At 42.9% G+C, this 9,142-nt stretch overlaps 1 protein-coding gene across 5 annotated transcripts in view; it reads left to right on the top strand.

The window, feature by feature from the left end:
• Positions 1–9,142, top strand: part of LMBR1 (limb development membrane protein 1) — a 154,810-nt gene that overhangs the window by 670 nt on the left and 144,998 nt on the right. The window lies entirely within an intron of this gene.

The following is a 9,142-nucleotide window of genomic DNA, read 5'->3' as shown; positions in this document are numbered from 1 at the left end:
CACCCGCGCCCTCCGCCCCGAGCTCTGCCGTGAGCGCACACAGGTGTGCGTGCAGGTGCCTGTGCGGCCGCTCCCGGCGCCCCGCGGCCCGGCCCCGCGTGCGCCCCGCCGGACGCCTTCCGCTGTGGGGGACGGCGGCGACCGAGGCCCCGGAGGGCCCGAGCCTGAGTCCATTGTGCTCCGCGGGCAACTTCTGGTGGCGGGCGTCCTGCTGGGACCGGGAAGCGGGCTTGGCCTTAGAAACCGGCTTTGCTGTGTCTGCCTTTTCGTCGTGCGCCGCGCGCGTCCCGATGTGTTCGTGTTTTCCCAGCAGTCGCACGTCGGGTTTACACATTCCCTCTTCCGACTTCTCCCAGACTCGGTCCCAGCCCTTGCTCGGGGGTGAAGGAATTCTGGTGTAGAATCGCCGGATTTGTGTCTTTATTGCTCTTGAAATTGAGAGCTGCTTTGCCGAGTCATAACTTGGAATAAAGAGCATTCGTTCCTGTCGCTGTTGTGTGACTATAGTGCGACAGACTTTTTTATTTATTTTGAAGGTTATTCTGAGACGGAGAGGGAGAGGGAGAGGGAGAGGGAGAGGGAGAGGGAGAATCCCAAGCAGGCTCCGTGCTGTCCGCGCGGAGCCCGACGTGGGTGGGGCTTGAACGCACAGCCCTGAGATCGTGACCTGAGCCGAAATCAGGAGTCAGGTGCTCAATAGACCGAGCCCCTGTTTTACTTTTCAGGGGCGCTTCAGTAGTTAACAGGTTGGGGCTGCAAATATTCTTGTACGTGTTTCTCGGTGAACGTGTGTCCGCATTTCTGTTACGAAGATGCCCTGGGGTGGGACCGCTGTGTAGGTTGCGCATTTATCATTAATAGACACTTTCCTCCGGTTTACCAAAGTGCTTGCACCACCTTGCACTCCCACAGCACTGAATGAGGGGTGTGGTTGCTCCCCAGCTTTACCAACGCTTAGTATTTTCTGTCCTGTTTAAATGTAAGCCATTGTACTAAGCGTCGTAATATTTATTGCGCAACAAATTTTATTTGCATGTCCCTAACGGTTTAGTGAATTTCGGTACCTTTTCATGTGTTTATGGGTAGTTGGAACTCTTGTGAAGCCTCAAGTCTTTTCCTCATTAAAAAAAAAAAAGTCTATTCGTTTATTTTGGGAGAGCGTGTGTGCAAGTGGGGGAGGGGCAGAGAGAGGGAGAGAGAATCCTAAGCAGGCTCCGTGCTGTCAGTGCGGAGCCTAACGTCAGGCTCAGACTCACGAACCATGAGATCGTGACCTGAGCGGAAATCAAGAGTTGGGTGCTTAACTGACTGAGACACCCAGGTGCCCCCCCAGGGTTTCATTTTCTCCATGTTCTTACTGACACATGTTGTTTTCTGCGGGTTTTTGTTTTTTTTTTAATTTTTTTTTCAACGTTTATTTATTTTTGGAACAGAGAGAGACAGAGCATGAATGGGGGAGGGGCAGAGAGAGAGGGAGACACAGAATCAGAAACAGGCTCCAGTCTCCGAGCCATCAGCCCAGAGCCTGACGCGGGGCTCGAACTCACGGACCGCGAGATCGTGACCTGGCTGAAGTCGGACGCTTAACCGACTGCGCCACCCAGGCGCCCCTCTGCGGGCTTTTTTTTAAAATAATAGTTATCCTAATGGGTGTGCAGTGTTAACTCATCATGGTTTTTATTTGCATTTTCCTGATGATTAGTGATGTTGAGCATTATTTCGTGTGCTTCCTGGCCATATGTATATCTTCTGTAGAGAAATATCTATTTGAGTCCTTTGCTCATTTTTGAATTGGATTGTTTTGTTGTTGAGTTTTAGGAATTTTTTGTTTTGAGAGAAACAGCAAGTGGGGAGAGGGACAGAGGGGGTAGAGGAGAGAATCTTAAGCAGGCTCCATGCTCATGGCGCAGCCCAAGGTGGGGCCTGATTCCACAACCGTGGGATCATGACCTGAACCAAAAGCAAGAGTCGGTCACTCAACCTATTGAGCCACCCAGGCGCCCCGAGTTTTAGCACTTCTATATATATTCTGGATAGTAATCCCTTATTAAATGTGAGATTTGCAAATATTTTCTCCCATTCTGTGGGTTGCCTTTTTACTCTATTGATAGTGTTCTTGGCAGAAAAGTTAATTTTGATGAAGTTCAGTTTATCCATTTTTTTCTGTTTTTGCCTGTGCTTTTGGTGTTGTATTGGATAAATCATCACCAAATCCAGTGTCATGAAGATTTCCACCTATGTTTTCCTTTCAGAGTTTTATAGTTTAATTCTTACATTTGGGGTCTTTGATTTTTGAGTTTTTGCATATTGTGTAGTGTTTAACTTTTAAATACTTACTAATAATCCTGTTTTGTCTTTAGTATTATGAACATCTCAGAGTTCTTTCATCAATTACTTTAATGAGTACATTGAATTTTAGCTATTAACCAGGTGGTAATGATCTATTTTCTTTCTTCCTTTTGCTGTTTATTTTCCCCTTTTCTTTTCAGCTTCATGTGTGCAGAATTGGATTAGTTATAATCCTTGGTTCATACACAGAATTTTCATTGGTTCATATGTGACCTGCCTTTGATTAACCTATTTTTTTTAAATTTTTTTTTGTTTATTTATTTTTGACACACAAAGAGAGACAGAGCATGAGCAGGGGAGGGGCAGAGAGAGAGGGAAACACAGAATCCAAAGCAGGCTCCAGGCTCTGAGCTGTCAGCACAGAGCCCGACGCGGGGCTCGAACTCACAGACTGCGAGTTCATGACCTGAGCCGAAGTCAGACGCTCAACCGACTGAGCCACCCAGGCGCCCGATTAACCTATTTTTAAATGACATGCATCCGTGAACCATTACCCAGGATACTAAAACGTTGTCTCTAGCTTATTAAATGCCCAGCAGGAGACCTGAAATATGGACAGCAATTTATATGTATCTGTTCTTTATACCTGTCATAGTTGCACAGCATCACTTGTCTTTTAGTGCATCTGTTGTTTGGATGCATTTTCTTAGATGTTATCTTCAAAATGGCTTTCTTACCTTGATGCCACTTTTACCGATAGAGCTATTACTTTAAAATGGTCACAGATTAATGCAAAACTGTACCAGAAAATCCCCATAATCCCTTCACTAGTTTAATAATAAGTACCATTAATTGAGTGCTTATCAGGTGTCTTATTGGAGTCTCATAACAAGCATGCAAAGTAGGTATTCCACAGCACGTAGCCAGTGTGCGATAGAACCAGAGTTTGAATCCAGGCAGGCTGATTTCACAGCCTGTGCTATATTTACAGTCCTATAAAGTTTAAACCTCCACCATAACAGAGTTGTGTGGGATCCAGCTAGATTGGTTACATAAAATGCTTATTTTAAGGCTAATGAAAGGACCACGGAGAGACTATGAAACTAGCTGGCAGGGAGTTTTGGTATGGCTGCGCAATTTAAATTCTTCCTTATTCTGGCTATGGCTTAAGATCCCTCACTTGGCTGAAGTATTTTGGGGGGACAGTTCTGGGCTTGACTAGGACTTTTACAACAGTAGAGATTTTAGGACTTTCTAATTTATTTGAATTCCTTCAAATTCCTTCTTTTTGGCCAAATAGAGTGGGGATGTAATGGAGATGCCAGGGATCATTCTCTCTCTACTGTTTCCCTAGGTGAGTTTACCTGCCTTTTTCTACCAGGGTCTCCCCTTCATTTCCATGGCTTACTCCTTGTGCTGCAGATAAAAACTTTAGCTCTTCCCTCTTGAGAAATAGGGGTTGGGCAGAAGATGGGAGGGAGTCGTTAATCTTGTATATAAATTTGGAATGCAGTTGTCTGGGGGTCTATAGGCTTTTCCGAGCTTTTTTCACTGCCTTCCAGACAAAGACCACCAGGAATATACCTGTAGTTGGATAAGTTGGGTTGATGGCATGTTGCAGTGAGGGAAAATGCATACCACTGGGAACTGTGGGGGTGTTTCAGTAAGAGAGTATTAGAAAGGAACTTTTAAAAATAGGATTTGTGCTTGTGTTGGGTGATTTGGAAAGAGTTTAAGAAAGTGGGGCTTTGATCTGTATTGGATGCTGTTAGGAAGCAGAGATAGTTTTATGATTAAGTATTTTAATCTTGTCTAGAAGTCAAGAAGACTGGGGTGAAGCTAAAGCTGGAATTGGTAAAGAAGCAAGTCATTTTTATGAACCATGATGGAAAGATATTTGGTCATTTGTATGGTTTGGATGGCATTCATGTTTCTTGTCTTTGTTCAGTCATGATTACAGAGTGGTATTGTTTATTCTTTGTCCATTATGGTCATAGGATGCCCTTCTGTGATGTTGACGTTCTCTGACGTTGTTTATTTTCAAGGAAGCATTATCGAGGCCTGGCTGTGAGTGCCTTGCTCTGAGATGCTAGCCAGTTTGTAGCAACAACAAGGCCTAGCCGATAGTAGCAGGCGAGCTTCCAGATGTCCGGGGGTGCTTTTTCTTTCTCAGTGTGGTCCACAAAGTCTTGTAGTGGAAGGGAGTAGTGGATACAAAACCAATCATATATTAATTTTATGACGTAGGTGAGCAAAAAGGAATGGGATAGAGGTAGAGAGGATTCTTTGATTTTGCTAAACTGGGTTACATGAACTTCCCCTGGTCGGTGGTACAGTAACCCTTAAAGATGCTCGTGTTTTAGTCTCTGGAAGCTGTAGGTCATCATACATGGCAGGAGGGACTTTGCAGATGCGATTATGTTAAGGGAGAGATTGACCTAGATTATATGGGTAAGTGCAGTGCAGTCACAAGGTTCATTATAAGAGGGAGGCGGGAGAGTCAGAGTCAGAGAAGGAGATGTGACAACAAGCAGAGGACAGAGTGAAGGACTTTGAAGGTGCAGGAAAGGCCATGAGTCAGGGAAAGTGAATGCCTCCAGAAGCTGGAAAAGTCAAGGAAATGGATTCTCCCGAGAGCCCCCAGAAGGAATTAGCCTTGCTGATGTCTTGATTTTAGCCTAGTGATACCCATGTTAGGTGACTTTAGAACTTTGAGGTAATAAGTTTATGGTAAGTCACTAAGTTTATGGTAATTGGTTAGAGCAGTCACTCAGACTCCTTCATCAGGAGGCTTTGACCTTCACTGCTCTCCTTGTGAGTATACCTCACTCCTCCCTAGTTCTGTACTTAGGGTTGAAGGAGACTGAGGCATTTCTGATTACACGCGAGATAGTTTTTCCTTTCTTAAGTGATCACTGGAAGTATAATTTCTGAGAGGTGTAGGCATCCAAAGAATGTCGTACCATTTCAGTGTGATTTCTGGTGTTAGTTTTCCTTTTGTTTCCAAGCTAACATTATACAGTAGGATGGAATATAAAATCTCTGAGAGCTGTATGCTTTTGGTTTATTCTGCATGGTACTTGTAGAGGATAATTGTAGATATTCACTCATGATGATTGGACGTTGAAGATTATATCCAAATATAGGGGCGTAGGTTAATTTCCTGAAAATCTTGGGTTTTAGGATAACTTGTAAACTTTTTTTTTAATGTTTATTTTTGAGAGAGAGACAGAGCGTGAGCAGGGGAGGGGCAGAGAGAGAGGGAGATACAGAATCGAAATAGGGTCCAGGCTCGGGGCTGTCAGTGCAGAGTCTGATACGGGGCTTGGACTCATGAACTGTGAGGTCATGACCTGAGCCAAAGTCGGACGCTTAACCGACTGAGCCCTCCAGGTGCCCCAGTAATAGGATAATTCAAAGAACTTAAGGCATTATAAGAAAAAAACGGACATGAGGTGATAAAATTCAGAACTTATCTTTGAAAGCCCTTGTAAATATTTTAACACTTAATATGAAACAATTCAGAAAGGGCACACCATAAAGATAATAAATTCTAATTTTACACTGTTAATGTCGTTATCCTTTGTGTGTTAGAATCTTCAGAATCTCCTTCCCTAGAATTTCAGTGGGATCCTCGTTAACACATTTTGGATTGTTTTGAATAATACGCATTCTGAGAAGTATTTCCTTCTGTCTGTTCCTCCGTCCAGATGTCTTGCTGATTTTTGGCTCAGAGTTTTTGACTCCTGGGATCCAACTCCTCGCTCTTCTTTCCACTGGCACAGAAGAACTTGTGTGCTGGAGGTGGGAGAAGCTTGGGGTGACCTGTCCCAGTTGCTGGGGTAGAACCCCCGGCTCTGCCCTTGTTGACTCCGTGCCGGAGCACTGATGTTCTCTGTGCCTGTTTTCCTACTTTCCCCTCAGATGCTAGTGGGGTGCCAGATTCTGCGGCCCGGATTCGCCTTCCCAGGGTGACATTGTAAAAACTGGTTTTCTGTCATCCCACTTTACCTGTCTTTCCATTGCTGATGCATCTCAACCAGCAGCGGCTTGAAATTTGGATATGCCAGAATGTTTTGGTTTTTAAAAAGCTTTGTAGAATTAAAAAAAAAAAAGCTTTGTAGAATTAAATTTGCATGAAGTTCAAATTGTGTAAGGGGAACTTGAAATGGGAGAGGGAATACAATATCATATTCTTTTCTATGTGGGCCATTTTGTGGCAGGACTCGTGATAAAACTCATAGTGATTCCGTTGTGTAGGCGATAGATTCTCTAGATGGAAGGGTTAGAGTTATTCCGATATTAAATCTGTACTGGTTTCTACATATCTTTTTCAGGGCTTAGGATTCAGGAACTTTCCACATACTCCTTAAAGTACAGTTTTTGGCCTTTAGAAGTCATTCATTTAACGTTATTTTATTTTTTATTTTTTAAATGTTTTTTTAAAAATTTTTTTTAATGTTTATTTATTTTTGAGACAGAGAGAGACAGAGCATGAACGGGGGAGGGGCAGAGAGAGAGGGAGACGCAGAATCGGAAGCAGGCTCCAGGCTCTGAGCCGTCAGCCCAGAGCCCGACGCGGGGCTCGAACTCGCGGACCGCGAGATCGTGACCTGAGCTGAAATCCGACGCTTAACCGACTGAGCCACCCAGGCACCCCTAAATGTTATTTTTGATACAGAGTGTGCATGCTTGCGCTGGGGCAGGAGCAGAGAGGGAGGGAGACGGGATCCGAAGCGGGCTCTTCAGTGAGAGCAGAGAGCCCAAGGCAGGGCTTAAACTCACAAACTGTGAGATCATGACCTGAGCTGAGGTCAGACGCTCAACCCAGCCACCCAGGCACCCCATCATCTAACATTATTTTAATTTTCCTCAAATATATGTCTGTATCTTTCAGAGCACCATAACAAAATGCGGAATTTGATGAAAAGCTGGGCATCTAGGACTGCCAGCAGGCTTTCCCCAGCATGCTAAATCATGAGATGGGGATTCTGCGGGATTGATCTAGGAGTCTGAGTATCAGGTGCATTATTGAGGCCTATACTGTTGTTAATCATAGTCTAATACTTTCTTTCAAAAGCCAGAAATTTAACTATTATACTTTATTGAGAGCCCGAGCTTCACTTTACTGCACAGCAGTGCTGAAAGCTAAACAAGGAGGCAGATTTGTTGGGTTTGGATCGGGGTGGTGTAGGTTCCAGTCACATCTGTGCTTTACTAGCTGTGTGGTATTGGGCACGTTGCTTAATCTCTTGGAACCTTAATTTTCTTGTTTATGAAAAAAGGAATTATAATACCTATCTTAAAGATGTGCAGATTAGGTCAGATGATGCCAGGAAAGTGCTTGCACATTATTTGAAGCATGATCATTACTTAGTACATTGGGATTCATTATTTCTGTTGACTTTGAGGTATTGAATTAAGCTTGTTTAAGAATAGAGGAATTTTGGGGTTGCCTGGGTGGCTCAGTCAGTTAAGCGTCCGACTTTGGCTCAGGTCATGATCTAGCAGTCTGTGGGTTCGAGCCCCGCATCGGGGTCTGTGCTGACAGCTCGTTGCCTGGATCCTGCTTTGGATTCTGTGTCTCCCTCTTTCTCTGCCCCTCCCCTGCTTGCATACCCTCTCTCTCTCTCTCTCTCTCAAAAAAAAAATGAATATACATTTAAAATAAATACATTTGAAAAAGACAAAAAAACAATAGAGGAAGCGTTGAATGGGTTTCAGGGTTGTAGTTACGAAGAGCACATGATATAACTTTGTTGACTTGAGGGACATCTAGATAATAAAAGAGCAAGGTGATGGGAATTTTTTCTTCATGTTTTTATATTCTGATTTTGCTTCTGTACGTACTCTCCAAGAAGTTCTATGCAGTAGCTTTTAAATGTGTTCCAGGGCTGGCTGTATAATTTTTTGGACCCAGTGGAAAATGAAAATACAGATTGTTCAAAAAGCAAGAAAAAAATGCTGTTAAAGGTACTAAAATATAAAGCTTTTTCTTTTATTATGTGGCTTTTCTCCTAAATTGCCATAGTGCTTTTTATTTGATATTCGGTGTTCTAAATTAAAAAAAATTATTTTAATTCCCATGTAGTTAACATACTGTGTTATATTAGTTTTGGGTGTACAATATAGTGATTCAGCAGTTCCATATATTACTCAGTGCTCATTAAGATCAGTGTACTCTTAATCCATATCACCTATTTTACCTATCCTGCTACCCATCTTCCCCCTGGTAACCACCTGTTTGTTTTCAATAGTGAAGAGTCTGTTTTTTTGGTTTGTCTCTTTTTTCCCCCTTTGTTCATTTGTTTTATTTCTTAAATTCTGCATATGAGTGAATTCGTATGGTATTTGTTTTCTCTGACTTATTTTGCTTTGCATTATATTCCCTAGATCCATCCATGCTGTTGTGAATGGCAAGATTTCATTCTTTTTGATGGCTAAGTAACACCCACTGTATATATATACCACATCTTATTTCTCCATCGTTGGTGGACACTTGGACTGCTTCCATAATTTGGCTTGTTGTAAACAATGCTGCAGTAAACATAATGATGCATATATTCTTTCCAATTAGTATTTTTGTGTTCTTTGGGTAAATACCCAGCAATGTGAATACTGGATCATAGGGTAGTTCTTTTTTTAATTTTCTGAGGAACCTCCATACTGTTTTCTACAGTGGCTGCACCAGTTTGCATTCCCACCAGTAGTGCCCAGGGGTTCCCTTTTCTCTACATGCTGCCAACACTTGTTTCTTGTGTTTTTGATTTTAGCCATCGTGACAGATGTGAGATGATATCTCATTGTAATTTTGATTTACATTTCCCTGATGATGAGTGATGTTGACTATCTT

The sequence above is a fragment of the Herpailurus yagouaroundi genome, unplaced genomic scaffold (assembly GCF_014898765.1).
Source record: "Herpailurus yagouaroundi ecotype Mexico unplaced genomic scaffold, PumYag 483, whole genome shotgun sequence".
Taxonomy (NCBI): Eukaryota; Metazoa; Chordata; class Mammalia; order Carnivora; family Felidae; genus Herpailurus; species Herpailurus yagouaroundi.
This window is presented reverse-complemented; position numbering and strand designations above follow the sequence as displayed.